Genomic DNA, 20568 nt, shown 5'->3' with positions numbered 1-20568 from the left:
GTGATTCACTTTTAACACGTGTATTAATTCAAGTATATCAAATAAATCATATGCCTCATATGCCTATTGTAGCATAATTGTGCCCCTGTTCACAAAAGGTCTAATAAAGAAAAATAATCTTCATTTTCACATAAAAGCCTAAGCTGTTATTGCAGTGGAGGAGGGGCTAACTCCATATTAATTCACACGGTACAGCTCACAGTCAGGCGTCCACATACTTTTGGCCATACAGTGTTTCATGATAGTCTGCGTTCTGGACTGACAGCCTACCTAAGATTAATTACTGGTTTTATTTTATATTTATCTTTTTAATTTCTTTTTAAATGTCACGTTGATTAAACACTTTGTATTTAATTGGATGTTCACAGCCAACCACATTTCATTAATTCCCTTTTCCATTAACTGTACCCCTGTTCATTCTAAAATAAATACTATTAAAAAAATCCGCCTGTTTGTGCACTAATGGTTTTCATGGGTATAAAGAGAGATCTGTTGGGGGAAGGGGGGGTGTTGGCGAGAAAGCATAACCTCATTCACATTTACTGTTGTTAAGCCATGCTTGTTTTAAAGCCGTTCTACATGAAGGGATTAATCAGGCCCGTCTAAGAGAGAAAATAAAAAATGGCACATTTAAGGAGCTTGGCGGATTACCCTTCTTCCCCAGGCATGAAGAAAACAACAACAGTGCACGACCTTGTTGACCTTCCAAGCTACTATTTATAGCTTCTATCTTCCTCTATTTATAATGCTGCAGTGTGTTATAAATAGACCCACTATATGGTACCTAATTGATGCATTCAACCATCCAGGTTGCTTTTATTTAAAATAAAGCCTCCCTTTTGAACAGATACATACAGTGTATCACAAAAGTGAGTACACCCCTCACATTTCTGCAGATATTTAAGTATATCTTTTCATGGGACAACACTGACAAAATGACACTTTGACACAATGAAAAGTAGTCTGTGTGCAGCTTATATAACAGTGTAAATTTATTCTTCCCTCAAAATAACTCAATATACAGCCATTAATGTCTAAACCACCGGCAACAAAAGTGAGTACACCCCTAAGAGACTACACCCCTAAATGTCCAAATTGAGCACTGCTTGTCATTTTCCCTCCAAAATGTCATGTGATTTGTTAGTGTTACTAGGTCTCAGGTGTGCATAGGGAGCAGGTGTGTTCAATTTAGTAGTACAGCTCTCACACTCTCTCATACTGGTCACTGAAAGTTCCAACATGGCACCTCATGGCAAAGAACTCTCTGAGGATCTTAAAAGACAAATTGTTGCGCTACATGAAGATGGCCAAGGCTACAAGAAGATTGCCAACACCCTGAAACCGAGCTGCAGCACAGTGGCCAAGATCATCCAGCGTTTTAAAAGAGCAGGGTCCACTCAGAACAGACCTCGCGTTGGTCGTCCAAAGAAGCTGAGTGCACGTGCTCAGCGTCACATCCAACTGCTGTCTTTGAAAGATAGGCGCAGGAGTGCTGTCAGCATTGCTGCAGAGATTGAAAAGGTGGGGGGTCAGCCTGTCAGTGCTCAGACCATACGCCGCACACTACATCAAATTGGTCTGCATGGCTGTCACCCCAGAAGGAAGCCTCTTCTGAAGTCTCTACACAAGAAAGCCCGCAAACAGTTTGCTGAAGACATGTCAACAAAGGACATGGATTACTGGAACCATGTCCTATGGTCTGATGAGACCAAGATTAATTTGTTTGGTTCAGATGGTCTCAAGCATGTGTGGCGGCAATCAGGTGAGGAGTACAAAGATAAGTGTGTCATGCCTACAGTCAAGCATGGTGGTGGGAATGCCATGGTCTGGGGCTGCATGAGTGCAGCAGGTGTTGGGGAGTTACATTTCATTGAGGGACACATGAACTCCAATATGTACTGTGAGATACTGAAGCAGAGCATGATCCCCTCCCTCCGGAAACTGGGTCGCAGGGCAGTGTTCCAGCATGATAATGACCCCAAACACACCTCTAAGACGACCACTGCTTTATTGAAGAGGCTGAGGGTAAAGGTGATGGACTGGCCAAGCATGTCTCCAGACCTAAACCCAATAGAACATCTTTGGGGCATCCTCAAGCGGAAGGTGGAGGAGCGCAAAGTCTCGAATATCCGCCAGCTCCGTGATGTCGTCATGGAGGAGTGGAAAAGCATTCCAGTGGCAACCTGTGAAGCTCTGGTAAACTCCATGCCCAGGAAAGTTAAGGCAGTTCTGGGAAATAATGGTGGCCACACAAAATATTGACACTTTAGGAACTTTCACTAAGGGGTGTACTCACTTTTGTTGCCGGTGGTTTAGACATTAATGGCTGTATATTGAGTTATTTTGAGGGAAGAATAAATTTACACTGTTATATAAGCTGCACACAGACTACTTTTCATTGTGTCAAAGTGTCATTTTGTCAGTGTTGTCCCATGAAAAGATATACTTAAATATCTGCAGAAATGTGAGGGGTGTACTCACTTTTGTGATACACTGTATATACTTAGCCTAAAAATTAATTAATAATTAAACTGGAAGCTTTAACCAAATACAATTCTTATACATTTTCCATATTTAAATTTTAACTGCATTTATCCTATTGTAAAAGATCTAAATTGTGGGGTGGGTTTCATCAACCGCTGCATCTTGATCACAATGGGTTAGTCTCCACTGGGATATACTGGGAACAAGGCAGGAACACCTTGGACAGGGCGCCAATCCATCGCAGGGCTTCAGCCAAGAGTCTCCCTTCCTCAGACATAGCCAGGCATAGCACAGTTGAGATTCTAACCTGGATTTTAGAATGATTATAATTAAATAATAATAAAAGGTCTTTTTGTGCAGAGTTTGCATTTTCTGTCCCAAATAAATTTGTTAGGTTTAAGCTACAAAAATTCAACAAAGGCTACATTAACCAAATAAGTGATAATACAGTTATTTACTTTATCAACACTGTATGGCTAAAAGTATGTGGTCCTGACTGTAAACATTCCATACCAAAACTATGGGCATTAATATGCAGTTGGTCTGCCTTTGCAGCCATCCCAGCCTCCACTTCTGTTACACAGAGGAAACAGGTTCCGAGTTAAATGAGCATTTCGGACATCAGGCGCAATGATGTTGGGGGAAGAAAGGCTGGCATAAAACATAAAAATAATGACTGAATAACGTTCAATTGAGTAGTGACCCTTTGCTTTTATCTGTACTGCTTTAACAAAGTCAGTTTCTTTGTGCAATTCACGCATCAGTTAGTAGATCAGATCTTATTCAGGGCTCGGGGTAAATTCAGCCTTCTGTGTCGATCCAGTCGTACAAATATTCCGCCTGCGTATAATGGAAAAAATGTAGTGCAATCACCCAAAAATAACATTTGATTATTTATGTACGCACTTTCATGCTGCTTAATATAGAAATCCCCTTGTTTCACCCTAAACTTATCTTCAAAAGACCCACATGCGTTACTTGTTTAACTGTCAACACTTGACTGGGTGAGGGATGAAGTGCACGGGCTGTTAAAGGTTGTGTATGTGCGTCTTTGGAAACAGCGAAAGCCCGCTGGAATATTCTGAAATGGCTCCAGTCACCCTGGGTCAATCCTTAGTACCACTGAGACTGAAATGGATGCTATATTTAGCTTTACTGCCCTTGTTTTGCTTCTCTTAGCATGAAAATGGTTCAGCTGGCAGGCGAGTCATGGAGAAAGAGGCTTTTCGGTCACCACGGCCTCAAGGTGTGATTTGGAGCACACTTAACCTTAATATAGAAGGACCTATTGACAGGTTCAAAATTTGTTGTTTCTGGCAAACAGTATATCTGGAGAAAAATCGATCACATGTCGACTCTGTTTTGAAGATTACATTATCAACTACATGGCCGTGTCATGTTTATTAATCCTAGTGTTACAAATATCTAAGGATGAAAATACTGTGGTGTAAACAGTCTCTGTGAACATTTGTGTTTTTATTAAACCATGTTTTGGTAAATGTGTACATTCCTAAACATGATATTAAATACACTGGCCGGCTCTTAAGATCATGGTTTTAAAAAGTAATTACGATCTAAAATGAATAAACATATGAAGACATTTGGGTGGTGCAGCAGTAAATTACGCTAGCCCACTACTGCTGGGTCCAGGGTTTGAATCCTCAGCAGTGCTATCAGCCAGTTGTGCATATACACACAGACATGACTGGTTATGTTTCGAAACATTGGAATGTCTTTATATTGCTGCTTATATTTTACTATTTATTATGAATTGTCAAGTCCAGATGAAGGCTATTTTTATTTCCCCATATTTAGAGGTTGCCAAAGTGGATCTGGTCTGTATAACAGACTTGGCACAGTGTATAATAATGTGCCCAAAGTGGCACTGGTAATTCATCAGTTTGCTCCATTAGTGTTGTTGAGCTATTAAATGAGAAAATGTATGTTGTGTTTCTTGGATATAGATTTTACATGGGGTGGTGAAAATGCAAGGAAATTGGAAGGTGATATGTCAGGGTTTTCCTGAAGCTGTTTTCCCTCGTTCACAATGAACAATTAAAGGTGCAAAAGATTTTTAAAGATTTATTCACTTTGTAAAGTGAAAACATTGTTAAAAACTGGAAATGATGTGTATATCCTTGTCTTATTGTGGACTAGGCCTCTATCCACCTGAATGTAAGTATTTTACTTAATTGTCTAAATTAATTATTGACCATAAAAAAACTATGGTAAATGATTTTTGATTAGATACTGCTTACTGGTGCATAATAAAATCAGGAACATAAGCTAACAAACAAGGTGTAAAGGACCATTTACTTATAATTTCTATCCAAATGGCAGTAAGTAAGTGGTAATGAGCTTTTGTTGTTTATCTTAGCTGTTAATGAGGGTTCCTGGAGATGCAGTTGAACATTAGTCTTTCGGTGAGCTGCTGTACTGTTGGAAGGTTTCCATTAGCTGTATATTTCTCTGCTATCCCAGTCCAACTAGCAAGAAGCAGCTGTGGTGCTTTTTCAGTCTGTAAACACACTTCAGGTTGATGAAGAGCCCCATGACGCAGCATTTTCTTTTTACTTTGTGGAAAATCTGTTTCATTTCCGTTTAGTTTCTTGTCCCTCAAGGCCCCTTTATTTAGAGTTTTCCACTAAAGGAATACATCACTGACTTAAGTTTGAAACTTTGGATGTAAGATTTTGAGTCTTGGGAATTTGTAGACACTTAAAGTTATTGCAAGAAACTCAGGGAAGATTCCTAGCCAAGTTTGAGAGAGCCAAATGCCCAAAATTAAGTCACTCAAATTCCTTTAGTCCAAAAATGTGAAGAATGTCAAATGCCCCAAAGCCAAAAGAGACACCTAAATTCCCCTAATTCAAAAATATAAAGATGGCCAAATGCCCATGAGCCATAAATAGTAAAACAGCCAGAAAGCCCGGCCAATTAATGCCTTTTATCTCTCTACTTATTATCCTTTACTTTTATTTAGCACATTCTTAATTTACTTGTTTGACCAGATTTTAAAGAATGGCATTAAGATTAAGCTATAAGATGTGCTTGTGCTTTTTGTGATTGGAGATTTATTAAGCCTTAATTATTAAGACATACAAGTACAATAGAACGAAATATGTTTACCAAGGGAGTCTTCCATATTTGTATTCATGAGTAAATTATTAAAAAAGCCAGACTGGCTCTGTGTATTATTAGATGCTGATTTATCAGACTTAAAATAGATTTGCTTTATTTAAAGAGTGTCAGCAGTTGTTTTACTGATTTCCTCAGATTAAGAAATTTTATATTTAAAACAGTTGAATATTGATCAATGCACCTTTAAGAACAATCTTACAAACATGAGCCTCAGAGGGGTTTGAGGCTGTCATTATGGGGTCTGTAAGTGGTGACTGCTGATGGACAGCAGGCCTGCTAAAAGAGCGGCCACCTGAACATTGCCAGCAGTTCTGCCCACACTCCTTCAAAACAAACACCTACGTTTGGACAAAATTCAGCATCAGGATTTATTAATAGCTGCTTTTAATCTATGCAAATTAGCTGAGTGTTCAGCTGCCTGATTAATTTAATAGGAGTGCAGCCACTTAACCCCACTAGAGCGCACCGCTATGTTTACCGCTGACTGGAACGTAGGAGTCGAGTGAAGGTTAGACATCCAAATCAAAGAGGCCAGCAATCATTTCAATCCTGTCTATAAAGTGTTCACACGTGATATATCAGAGATGTTTTACTTAAGGTTTGGGGTTGTCGTAACTATATGGTCAAAAGTATCTGGACACCGGACTGTGTACCTGTTAGATATCCCAGATTAAAACCAAAGGCATTATTATGGACTTGCCTTCTTATGTGCTTATTTCAGCCTATGGTTTTGGAGGGTGTCTGTGTGAATTTGTACCCTTTTATGAAATCAGGCATTGATGTTGGATAAGAAGGCTTGCTATAGTTGTTGCTAATGTGTCAAAAGCTTTTTATTTTATTAATATATTTTAAAAAGGTAAACAGTCCAGTCATAAGGTACGCTGCTGGAGAGCTTAAACTCTGGTGAGGAGCCAAGCTCAGGAATGATGAGTGTTTCCATCCCTTTGCCCTCTGCACTATTACGAAGGACGTGTCTAAATTTACCCACTCGTCTGAGCACTGCCAGTAATAATCCTGCTACATTATCACCAGAATAGAATAAACATATTTGATACAAGGCAGGTTCATTTACAGCACAATCAAGCGCCCATTTATAGAGTTTAAGTTCATTTCATTTCAGATTTCAGGGTTATTTTACCGTTCTGTTTATTGACGTAGTGCACTTGAGCTTTTTCTGTATTCATTCATATCAAGGAATTGTGATGCTGAATGAATTTTTCACCTTGCTAGCAATTCTTTTCCCTAGCAACCGTTGCTATGAGCCTCCACATCTCTCCAGTCTCAGCTGTTAGGTTGTGAATGCGTTCCCAGGAAGCAATGCGTACACACGTCTTTTCTCGTGTCATGACATTCATGTGGTGTTCATATGGTTGAACAGATCTACTGGAAATCGTGACGTTAGAACAGTACTCCTGAGGTTTTTACCATCGCTGTAACAACGCGCTACAATCATGGGCAGTTATTTCAGCATGTTTCAAAAATCTAAACGTGTCTACATGAAATTTACTGGAGAAAGGCTAAAACACATCCATTCTCATTGTTTCTAAACAAACAAAATAGCATGTTTTTAGCATGTATATTTTACTAAATATATAATAAAGCAAAGAGACCCTGTCGTGATTTATCATAAAGTAATTTGCTCTCAGATGTGTGTTCCTTCCCTGTGGCCCGATGTTTCTGGGAGGCCCCTCAATGGATTGGTATCCTGTCCAGTGTGTTTTACTGAATTGAGTTCAATGATTTTGGGGGAATTGGACCCATTGTGATGCGAATCAGGTGATTTTTCTCACCCATAAAAAATGTAAGTGTTTTTTTTTTCTTTACTCACCTTGATTTATCATTACAACCTGTTTTATATATATAATTTCTTCTTCAGGATCCCCAACCCCTTCTGTCCAAATCACCTACCATCTCAGCTTTTAAAGAAACACAGTGAATATCCTGATGTGAGTATAACCATCCATTAATATGCTGCAAACCAAAGACTTTTTAATCATCTTGCATCATCCTGAATGGTGTTAAATTCTAGTCTTGCTTGCCCAAAGTTAATTACTACATTTGAAGAAAATCTGAAACCTTCTGTACATGCACATTACCGGACAATATGTTTTATTTTCCTCTCATTTCACCTCAATTCAATTTGGGACTGAACCTCCTGTGCTGTTGGTTTACACGTCAGATGTACGGGTGTGTGAGTGGCTTAGCGGTGGCTGTTAATGCATCTTAGCTGTGAAGACTCACCTAAGGCTCATTGCTTGCATTATTTGCTAAGCAACCACTGTCCTCGAAAAGAAGAGAGGTTCATTCCAACCTGTTCAAGTACATTCAGTAAAAGTAAATGTATTTCTTCTGTCTGTTCTATTTTGAAAATAAGAAAAGTTGACATTTGCTTTGTCTGTCAGTCAGAGAATGGGTCTGAGGAGGTATTGTACATGTGAGTGCGTATACAGCACATACACTGGCAGTAGGTGGAGGAGGATGATGACGACGATAATGGGAATGATGACCGTGATTACGTCTGGAAGGGGCTTTCAAGCTGTATGAACATGTGACTCTATTTTTAGATGTTTTGATGGATTGATAAAGCTAATAGCAAATCTTTTCTGTAATAAAAAGAAAATTACCAGTGGAGTTTTGCTCATTTAGGGGAGAGCAGTAAAGGTACTGGATTAGTAACTGGAATTCTATATGTTCAAGCCCCACCACTTCTAGGCTTCCACTTTTGGGCCCTTGAGCAAGGTCCTTAACCCTTAATTGGATGGTTTGTAATTCTTTAACAATTGTAAGTCGCTTTGTGTAAAAGCATCAAATAAATACCAAAAATGTAAATGTACCAAAAAGTTGGTTGTCTTTATCAGTACAAGTGAAATGTGAGCATTCGCTGTACTAGTTTAATGCCACAGCAAGGGCAGAAACGTAGGAAATAAATAATATAACACCAAGGCCGCAATCATATGTCTATGGCCTTGTGTAACACTATACTCCATTACGTAATAGTAACTCGTTTTATTAAGTAAAACAGGTTTTGAGCAGTGTTTTTTGCCTGCTTTGTTTGTAAATGGCTGTAAATGATCTTGGACTGACTGGCATTCCATGATTAATATGGGGAACAAAATGGTGAACATTTGCTTTAAAACATGTCGATGTGTGTGCCATGCTGGCTGAATAGTGCCTGCTTTTTTTCTTCTTTTTTTTTAGTATAAATGTTGCTTCCAATATGGTCATGGGGTGAATCACCCACAGTACATAATCAGTGTCTAGGAAAGAATAGGCTGTGCTGAAGGCGATCAATTCTAATGCATTTTAAGAGGGCAAGCACTTGTATGAGTTGAGACCGGATGGGCACTTTTGTCACTTATTAGCGTATGACGGCTACAGTGACGAAGGAGCTATCGCAATCAATCAGATAAAATTACTCCATATTGTCAATGGAGTTATCTTTGGTGATGTGCTACCTCAATACCAATGGTGGATGATTCATCTCTCCAGCACTGGTGATATACGTAAGCTCCTGCTGACAGACCAGCCTTTGTCCTCAAGCAGCATGAATAACACTTTCATTAAAATGGCAACCTGAATGAAAATGCAGTTCCTTTTTTAAAATGTCCTACATATTCTATTCATGACTGCAGAATTATGATGAACTATACTTATTATTGGGTAATTACCACATTTTGCATAATAAATGTGGAATAAATGGAAGAGTGGTGCTGTTTAACTTAATCTGGTTGTCAATATATTGATTCCTAATGTTCTTTGATTTAAAGTGATATTTTAACACATCATGTTTAGGTGTTTTTTTCTCTTTATACCCAAAGTCTCAATAAGCTAGTAAGGCACAAATATACGTAGTTGAAGACACATATGTCAAATATGTTACTGCAGTCTTTGAATGAGTGCAACTTTTACTGTGACACAATGTGTCTGGATTGGATCTGACCACCCTGACAAGGCAACCCACGGCATGAAGTGATGGGTTGTTTTATGATCTTTAAATAGCCTCAGATTAATTTATTTTGTTTGGATGTGCAGTTGATGAGGCGCAGCAGTCTGTTGCACTAACCCACCACCTACCGACCAGCCGGGTTTCTTCACAGACGTGATTTAATTATGTCAGAGGGAGGGGATGGTCAAAGGGTATCCCTGCCTTGCGCCCAATGTTTCCCGGTGAAACAGAACCTGCAGCAACCCTGACCAGGATAAAGTGGCTGATAAACATGAAATGTACAGTTGACGATGTGTGTGTGTATAATTACTATTACTACTAATATTCTACTATTTTATTATTATTGGTTTATACTAAAACCCATTTTGCACCCAAAGTTCCCTTTGTACAGCACGGTGGCTCAGTGGGTAGCACTGTCTCCTCACAGTACGAAGGTCCTGGGTCCTAGGGGGAGCAATCCGGGTCCTGTTTGCATGTTCTTTCTGTCCATACAGGCTTCATTCGAGAGCTTTGGTTTCCTCCTACAGTGTAAAGGCATGTAGTCGGGTTAACTGGAGATACTAAAGTCCCTATAAGTATGAGTGTGTGTGAGAATGTGTGTGTGTGTGTGCCCTGTAATGGACTGGGGTGTTTCATACCTTTTGCCCAGTGACCCTGAATAGGATAGTTTCTGTGGTGGTTAGTGAAAGTAAATCAATAAAATATTATGTTCTGTTTTGAAATTTGGATTAGGCTGGCTTAGTGGTGCAGCAGGTAGTGTGTAAGTGGGACTTGTGGGTTTACTCAAAGTAAAGTATTCGATTTTCTTTTATCTTACGTTCTCCAGTCTGCCATTTGTACACTGTACAACAGCCAACTATCACCAGTGTGTCCACACATAACAGTAAAAAGGGTGATTCCTGCCCTGTCGGCTTTGAGTACCCATCTCTCAGCCACCCACTCATACCACCCACCACCTGAGTCCTCGTTTTGTATGACATGATCACAGAGAATCACGATTCCATCAGTCTGTGTGTGGGCTAAACACAATATATCTGCTGTTCTGTGGGTCAGCAGTCTACTGATGTATAGTTCACCGTACAGTAGGTGTGTGTATGTGTTGTCATCATGATTCGGGCTGTAGTAATATGTGGGAGGTTTATAGAAATCTTTTTAAATCTTTTAAAGAACTCTTCCAGAATATTAATGTAATGTCTGTCCACATCTGTATAATATGTGAGATTACAAAAAAAAAACCCAGTAAATTTAATACATTTTCTTGTAACATTTAATTACTGTGACACTCTTTATTCTAATGAATCACTGAGCATTTGTGATGCTGGGCTCTGATTTCACGTTAACCTTTAGTTTAGCCATAGAGAAAATGTCTGTCATGTCTAACTCACCCCAAAATTACATTTTTAGAGTAAAATAGGCTAGTCTAAATTGTGTCTTGTGCGGCAAGGTGGCTCGGTGGGTAGCACCTCACAGCAAGAAGGTTGTGGTCTCAATTCCCAGGTAGAGCCATCCAGGTCCTTTCTGCATGTTCCCCCCGTGTCTGTGTGGGTTTTCTCGGAGAGTTCCGGGTTCCTCCCACAGTCCCAAGACATGCAGTTGAGGTGAACTGGAGATCCTAAGTCTGTCTGTGACTCACATGGCCAGTGATGTCACTGTGCCCTTGTCTTTCTTGATTTAGCTCGTCCTGGATTGAGAGGTACTGCACTGTCACGACAGTCCATCTGCTGAATACACGACCAGAATAAGCAGAGTATCTTATCAAACCCATGCACTGAAAACTTGGTTTTATGGTGCACTTGTTTTTATGAGATGGTGAGTGGAAATGTGACCCCACCCCCCACCACCACCTTTTTGTATTTAATTCAGTTGCGTCCCCTCCAACATGTGCACAGATGATCTTTTTAATCTGCCAGGAGCGTGGTCTTACAGAGCGCAGTATTGCGTGCGTAGAGACACGCACATCTGTGATCAGCCACCCCCCTTCTCCCCGTGCAGGTACCTCGTCTGGTCAGCAAAGGCCACACTTACTCACAAGTGACAAGGAATCCAGCTCCAGCCATGTTTGCTTTTGTGTTTTTTAAAAGCTACACAGAGATTTAAAACCACCAACTTATCTTAATAATTTAATACGTTTTTTTTATCATAGTATCACATCCCACACTAAAGTAATCAACATACAACCCTTTTAAAGTTCTACTGAGAACTGAGTTGCTGCTGTTTTACAGAAATCTGCCCTTAGTCCTATTTTAGTCCAGTCTTATAATCGCATTTTCTAGATTATATTTTGAGGAATTGTATTTTAGTAATCAGATTAAGCAGATTTCCTTTATATCTTGGTCTTTTTTTATTCAAGTGCACAGGCTTTCTCAGAACACTACTGTATTTCAGTAGCTTATGAGCTTTGGGCTCGTTTCCCCCGTGTGGTGATTTTCTGTCACCCAGTTGTGTGGTGCTCGTGACCTGCAGCATGGCGAGTGGAAAGCCTGCGAGTACCGCTGTCAACACCAGGACATAAATAAAGCTAAAGATAGGGTCACCTCAGTGACTCTGCTCAATGCACCCCCTGTTTATAGCAGCACTTTAGTTTATAACAGGCACTGAGGGCTATTTTTTAACCCGACTGCTCTGCTGATGGAAACTTGTGACTGGTGCATGACTGACCCCTGCGCTCTGTGTGTGATAGACTTTCGGGAGATAGCCGTTGTGTGTAGTGTGAAACACACAAGGCCAGGGCAGTCTCTGAACTCAAGACAGTCCAGCTGGAAATAGTACTAAATTTGTCCACTCCTGCTGAAGGCTTCCTGGAAACTTTTACTGCTTGTGCTTTACTGGTACTCTCTTAACATTTCCTCAGGATCTGTAAACAGTGAAATGATCATTTCTAAGCTGGAGAACTTAGGTATATTGTTACTGCTAAAACGAATTTTAAATAATTTGGTCTTAATACCCGGAGACAAAATTGAACTTATTGTTGGTAAAAACTGATACAGAAATAATGAAAGCAATTGTATATTGTTTTAGTGTATTTTTGTAAGTCCTAGGTTTCATTAACTAGAAGAACCCTCACTCTACCCACATCTTAAGTAAAGTGATTCTATAATTAAAAAAAATAGCACTTAAACAAAACATATAAGCAGAGACATGCGCTTCTTTAAAACACAGTCTACAGGTCTTGTGAGAAAAACCTGATGTGTCACAGCCTGCATCATAAGAGACTCAAGTGTTTATACTGTGTGATCCAGAACCTTCTCTGCCTGACACCACAAATAAAAGTGTATGACGAAAGACTCGGGCCAAATCACTTCCCATCTAATATATAACACAAGGTCACAGGACTCCTCAATGCCAGTAATCACCCACCGAGTGCAAGATTTGTGTATTGTGCAGCCAGCAGTTGGCCTTAATGTCATCATGTGTCACCCACTATGTTTTGCAAGGTTGCCATGAAGATGGTGAATCAATTCACACTTTAATAAATCAGTGAATCAGCAGCAGTAAGGACAGGGTGAGTGTGCCAGCAGTTTTCAGCCATGCCACATTCGTTACCAGTCTCATTTTCCCTTAATGTAATCCCACACTGTCAGCATCACCCAACTGGTATGAATATGTGCTGTGGTAATAGAGAAAAGCATTTAACTGGAACAGGATTATTAAAGAGGCATGTCTGTGGTTTTACAGGATGTGTTTGGGTCAGCGCTTCCCGCAGGAAAATTAAATACTGGGTCATCCAATAAGTTTGGACACACAGGGAATTGTGGAAAGTCCCAACAATATACAGTCAAAGAGAGAGAAAAATATATTGTCATTTTCTTTACTGCATATATTCACTTATCAAGGTTTTTTTGCCCCTTTTATATCAGTTTTAGTCATTTCCAATTATCCACTTTTCACTTAGATTCATATTGCATATGGAGAATTATGCTATGCCCTATGTGTTCCTCCACTACTCGCTCTGGTGCCTCAGCCACAAAGCAGGAGACGCTGTTACAGTGCCAATGCGAACAAACTCTGGCCAGACTGGTAGCAACAAGAAGACTCAAAATTGTTTGCTTGAATTAATGGTAAAAATGTGCTGTTTAAATGAACTTCTTCAGCTGTACTCCTTCCTATTGACCTGATTAGACCGTTTCATTTAGTTTTGAGTTTAAAGTTATGATGGGTGATTCAAACTCCAGTCTCACACTAACATCAGATCAGGAGAACGCTTAAAAACCTACATTATAGCAGTACAAAGGAAGCCTGCAGTAACGGAAGGAGGGATAAATAAGGCGAGAAATATTCTGGGCATGGGATGTGTTATTTTCTTTTATTATTTTTAAGTTGTGACAGTGACATATCACATGTTCACACTAAGAGAGGAGATACGAGTAGAGTCACGGTGTTTGTTTGTAACCATGGTGACAAGCATCAGTAAAATGAGGCAGAGAGAGTGGTATGTGTTGTGTTGAAGTGTGTGTAAGTGTATAGTAGATGTGTGTGTGTGTGTGTGCTTGTATGTGTTGTGGATGTGACCTGGTCCTCACTTCCTGCCCAATACAGCCATACATACTGTATATATATATATTAGAAGTCCACATATTTAGAGGTGTGCTCACTTAACTGAACAGGGATTCTGTGTACTTGTTAAAGATAAGGTTGAATAGTAGGTCAGGGTTGTTGGGTTATTTTTATACTAGGGCCATGAGGATACTGCCATATTAAACCAGTTACCAGTAAACTCCTTGCTAGTTGGTACTCCTGGTTATTGATATTGAACTTGTGAACTGATGAATCTTGTGTAACCATTAATTATCTGTCCTGTCATGAATGTAACCAAAGTGTGTGGAACATGACGGTAAAATCCTAATAAATGAATTATTGTTAGAACGCTATCATCCTAACCTTACGACCCGGACTGAAATGTAGTTGCAATTGGCCTGTGGAGGGAACTCCCTATATATTTATCCATAGGCTAAATATATCCCATCAATTATCCTATAAATCACTGTGTGAATGACTGTCACTTAGTGCTTTATATGTTGTGCTTTTATTAATTGGCGCATCATAACTAGAAGACTAACGAGACATTATTCATCATAATTAGTCCTTTTACCTTTTGTCATGTGTCAGTAACTCAGGGGAGATATTAAAGTGCAATAGGCTGGATGAAAATGAGCCAGTCATTTCCCCGAGGTTTCATCAAATGCAGCATCAGTAGATCTTGCCGATACCCCCCATGCCAAAAATATCAGATGGCAGCTATTTATACCAGAGCAGAAACTCAAGTGCAGTTTACGTTACACGCCACATTGATTTTGTTCATATGTTTTCTGCTTGCTCAGGTATCTCAGTGCCCCTAACCCATGTCGCCACTGCTATTCTGAGAGCTCTATTCCTACAGATAAGTCAAATATATCCCTACGCCTCAGCTCATTCATTATTAATGATGCCTCTAACAGAAAATAGCTGTGAATCAAAGCGTTCAGGTGACAAACAGGAGACGGATGAAATTCAGATCAGTTTTCTCCTGAGATATTTCAGCTGCATGACCTCATCTGATTGGATGAAGCGCCAAATGCTGATACATCAGCATCAGTGCATGACCTTGACAATCCAGATGTGCAGGATTTTATGGCTTTAATCTAGCACAGGCTGGTCAGATTAGGAATCTGTAATGTACTAAACAGGCTGTGAGATTTCTATACAATTATTGTTTAAAAAAATATGTGGTGTTGGAAAAAAATATTGTTTTAATTATAGACTTTAAATGCATTGCTTTATGAATATTTACATTTTATGAAATACAGATTTATGTTTAGGGGTTAAACTTAGTAAAATAAAATGTGTTAAAAATAAATAATACTTTATATTGCCAATAAATTTTTTTGGGTTGTTCCTCGATTTTTTTTAATCACGACCTTTATAAAAAATCACCAGCTCTGTTTTGCCTTTGGTGGATTTTTAGATTTATTGTCTTTTACTGCCATCTTGTGGACATTTTTTGCATATAACAAAAGAAATTTGTTTCTTGTCAGTAAATAGTTTGTAATGCTCTTTCTGTTTGTGTCCATGTAGGTTTCCTCGGGGTGCACTGGTTACCTCCAAAAACATTCACAAGATGAATGGAACTGATGTGTGTAAGGAAATAGGTGAGTGTTGATTTTTTCATTCTGATCTAATCTGAACTAATAAATTAAATATATTTAACATAAATAGGTTCTAGTGAGTTGCAGTGGTTCCAACACTGGGCACAAAAAACACACCCTAAATCAGGGTGCACTGTCCAACAGCTCCAAGCACTAAGATATCAATCCCAGTCTGTCCAGGTTAATGATTTTCTGAATCTGTTGCCACTGTGGACAAACAAAACCCCAGCAATTAGTCTTAAAATGCTTGTGCAAATTAATATTTGTGATTTATGATTATAATGATTTGTGTTAAACTGACGTCACTTTTATTGCTGTAGGGATTATAGCAGCAATTTCACCTTCTGTATTCAAGAAGCCCTTGAACGACGAGTAAAGTGTGTATAGTTTTGACTCTATAGTTTACATGGAAATGTTGTGCGTGTTTGTGATAACCTGTGATGCACCCAGTCACACTAAAGGGCAATTTTAATTAACCCATTCACCTACTGGTCTGTTTTGGGAACGTGTTTGCATGGTGTAAACATATCAAACACTTTACAGACAGTAATCGGAGCTAGAATCGAACCCAGGTCCTCAGGACAAAATGTACAATTTTAATAAACTTGTATATCAAGCCAGTAGCAGAACTACACATTATGTAACATTAGAATCAAATAGCATTTTAAATAAACTGTTCGAGCTAGTACTTTTACTTTAGTGAGTTCATTTATTTAAAATAAACACAATTATTGTACTGTACTAGTTATTTGCTAATTATAACATATTTTTAACATTTAGAAATTTGACAACATTTAGCCTTTATTATTGTTGCTCTCGTCATTTTACCAGCAGCAATAACAACTACAGGGGTTGGACAAAATAACTGAAACACCTGGTTTTAGACCACAATAATTTTATTAGTATGGTGTAGGGCCTCCTTTTGTGGCCAATACAGCGTCAATTCGTCTTGGAAATGACATATACAAGTCCTGCACAGTGGTCAGAGGGATTTTAAGCCATTCTTCTTGCAGGATAGTGGCCAGGTCACTACGTGATGCTGGTGGAGGAAAACGTTTCCTGACTCGCTTCTCCAAAACACCCCAAAGTGGCTCAATAATATTTAGATCTGGTGACTGTGCAGGCCATGGGAGATGTTCAACTTCACTTTCATGTTCATCAAACCAATCTTTCACCAGTCTTGCTGTGTGTATTGGTGCATTGTCATCCTGATACACGGCACCGCCATTGGATGCACATGGTCCTCCAGAATGGTTCGGTAGTCCTTGGCAGTGACGCGCCCATCTAGCACAAGTATTGGGCCAAGGGAATGCCATGATATGGCAGCCCAAACCATCACTGATCCACCCCCATGCTTCACTCTGGGCATGCAACAGTCTGGGTGGTACGCTTCTTTGGGGCTTCTCCACACCGTAACTCTCCCGGATGTGGGGAAAACAGTAAAGGTGGACTCATCAGAGAACAATACATGTTTCACATTGTCCACAGCCCAAGATTTGCGCTCCTTGCACCATTGAAACCGACGTTTGGCATTGGCACGAGTGACCAAAGGTTTGGCTATAGCAGCCCGGCCGTGTATATCGACCCTGTGGAGCTCCCGACGGACAGTTCTGGTGGAAACAGGAGAGTCGAGGTGCACATTTAATTCTGCCATGATTTGGGCAGCTGTGGTTTTATGTTTTTTGGATACAATCCGGGTTAGCACCCGAACATCCCTTTCAGACAGCTTCCTCTTGCGTCCACAGTTAATCCTGTTGGATGTGGTTTGTCCTTCTTGGTGGTATGCTGACATTACCCTGGATACCGTGGCTCTTGATACATCACAAAGACTTGCTGTCTTGGTCACAGATGCGCCAGCAAGACGTGCACCAACAATTTGTCCTCTTTTGAACTCTGGTATGTCACCCATAATGTTGTGTGCATTGCAATATTTTGAGCAAAACTGTGCTCTTACCCTGCTAATTGAACCTTCACACTCTGCTCTTACTGGTGCAATGTGCAATTAATGAAGATTGGCCACCAGACTGGTCCAATTTAGCCATGAAACCTACCACACTAAAATGACAGGTGTTTCAGTTATTTTGTCCAACCCCTGTACAACCATAAATAAATAATATTATATAAAATTATATCTAGAGTAATGTTGTGTCCATACTTTACCACAAGGTGGCAGCAAAAACCAGTATAAAGATGTGCACACTTTTCTGGGTAATATTGCTGAAGCTATATAACTGTGCAGCAGGTATTGTAGGTGCCGCACAACTCCACTATGTTCGGTCCACGTCCTTATTAATAATGTGTCTGATAGGTTTGGCATGTTCTCCGCATGTTTATATGAATGTCCACTTAACATTGCTATTAAACTGGCCTGTGACTACACAGTCCCATACACAGAAGAGTTTGATGCACTGTGTGTAACTTATACCTCATTAAAATAATAAAATATTGAAATAATCTGCCACTCCTCTGTTGGTCCATAACAGACTCCATAACCTTAATGTCCTGTGGCACTAACAAGTGCTGACGCCAACAATCTGTTGATGGTCCAGGACATTCTCAGATATTCTCAGTGGGCCCTTGCAGATACTTTAACCCAGTTGTTTGGCCCTAACGTTTCAACCTTTATCAAAGTCATTCAGGTATTTATGCTGCCCATTCTTGCTGCATTCAACACGTTTACTATGAGTAACTACTATCATAACAACATTTAATGTATGTTTGACCGTGACATACACCATTGTTATTGTTGCAGTAATGCACAAAAATGCATGTATTTTACACAAATAATATAAGAACAAGAAGGGACATGTTTTATATATTTTTATTTTAATCAACATGATTAATGAAAATATTTTCACATTTATACATTTCTTCATTTTATTTAGTAGTCAGCGCTTAAGCTATATAAGGGTAAACAGGAAATCTCTAATAATATCTAAGCATTATATTAAAAAAAAGATCTGCTGTAAATCATCTACATAAATAAAGTCTTATACAAAGCTGTCTAATGATCCCCCAGGAATCAGTTATGCTTTATCAGCACTTAGTCAGCTGTATTTTCTGGAAGCTACTGCAGGTGGATAAATTAAATATTACAACCTTTACACACAACCTATCTACAACAGAAAATATCAGTTCATTACATGCACAATCATTTAATGAACTAAAAATGTGTTCCAGTGCATTTCCTACATATAGCTGTAGATTTAAAACCTGTTGTGTTGAATATCTGGGCTGTATTTTATACAGCACAGAGTAAAAATCTCAGCCCAGTCTCAGTTTAAGAGGTAAGTCTAAATAAAAAAAAACAGTTAAAATGTTAGTAAATGACAAACAAAACAATAAAATTATCTAAAACAAAATAGATAAATAACAGTGACAGTAGACAAGCAGAGTAAAAGTGATTTGATGACCGATTTTACATACATTATATGAACTGTAGTTTATTCCCTTCTAAAATGTAATAAATATACAGTGTCATATGTTTGCCTCTGACAATTTTACCAAAGAGTTAATGTTACAAGGTTATGATTTATGTACTAGCTGCCTTGTTTAGTTCAACACCACAACATGTTTAAGAATTTTCTCCCTGGCGTCATTTCTATAGAACAAATAAATATGAGAGAAATCTCTGGAACCAAGGCCAGTCAAGAGCTGCTGATCACATTTCAATAACGTGCATTTGAGAAAATTCCAAACGTACACATAATGGAAGTCTAGGGGTAGTTAATAAATGTATGTGTACATGTGCAGTAGCTGTATATAATCATTTAGTAATTTATTCTTATAATTATTAATTTGTTTTCAGGGACGGTCTCTTTCATTCCTGATCCCAGACGGAAACCTTAAAACCATCAGGAAGATGTGAGTAACTGAATTTTTTTCACTTTATTGCTCAGATGTCAAAACGGAAAAGTTGATACATTGACATGTGAACTGCTATCATTACTAACCACAGAATTGCATTATAATTTTTTTATTGGCTTCAATGACTGTATATTGTGATCCCACATACACTGCATATAAAGTGGATACAGATCAGGTTACAAAATGCCACAGTGTCAAAAACAGTGTTTTAAATAAAAGAACTGTTTAGCACCACTAATAAAATGTACATTTGACCTCAGTAATATGATGTGAATCGTTCAGATTTTAAATAGGATTGAAAAGAGCTTTTAAAATAACCCACAGCATGCTTAAAGGCTAGGTTTTGTTCACACTGTAAATAAGTAACTCAAATCCCTTTATTTAGTTCTTTATAAGAGACAGATTTTTCTTTTCATGACAGTATAAACAGCAAAAATCACAAATATTTATTTATTTATTTGCATGCGGGTGCTCGGGTGGCGCAGCAATACAATTCGGCTAGCCCACTACTGGTGGGATCTAGGGTTCGGACCCCCTGTCGGGTATCTACAAACAGATATGATTGGCTATGGCTGAGCGGGGATGGCCGAGGCCCTGCGCTAATGATTGATGTTCTGTCCACGTTGTGTTACTGCATTGCGCTTAATGATTCTGGGGAGGCCAGACACACTATGACCCTGACCAGGATAAAGTGGTGTTTAAAAAATGAAATTAAAATGAATTTGCAATAACACTTGCAGTGTGAATGAAGTTGTAAAGTAGTTGTAAATTGTATTATACTTTATACATTATACTTCTTTTTTTGTTCTGTAAATGAGCAACAGCAAACAACTAGAAACGAAACAGCAGTATCCCGAAGTAAAAATGTCATGTCAGATTATGTAATATGTAATTACTGGATTGTTCCACAGCAATGTTTTTTTTACTTCCATGGACAAAATAACTTGCAAATTGAATGCATGTCTCAGTAACCCCGTCTCTGTCATTTGAAAACTCAGGAAAATAAAG

The 20568-nt window shown here is 38.9% G+C and overlaps 1 protein-coding gene across 1 annotated transcript in view; it reads left to right on the top strand.

The window, feature by feature from the left end:
• Positions 1-7376: 7376 nt before the first annotated feature.
• LOC134304073 (lysyl oxidase homolog 4-like) overlaps positions 7377-20568 on the top strand; it is a 75937-nt gene continuing 62745 nt past the window's right edge. Inside the window, exons 1-3 of the mRNA XM_062989620.1 lie at positions 7377-7571; positions 15623-15696; positions 19502-19557. The gene's annotated coding sequence lies outside the window, so the exon portion shown is untranslated. The remainder of the gene's footprint in view (positions 7572-15622; positions 15697-19501; positions 19558-20568) is intronic.

Source organism: Trichomycterus rosablanca, chromosome 27 (genome assembly GCF_030014385.1).
Source record: "Trichomycterus rosablanca isolate fTriRos1 chromosome 27, fTriRos1.hap1, whole genome shotgun sequence".
NCBI classification, from domain to species: Eukaryota; Metazoa; Chordata; class Actinopteri; order Siluriformes; family Trichomycteridae; genus Trichomycterus; species Trichomycterus rosablanca.
Note: the sequence above shows the minus strand (reverse complement) of the source record. Positions and strands in the feature narration are given on the sequence as shown.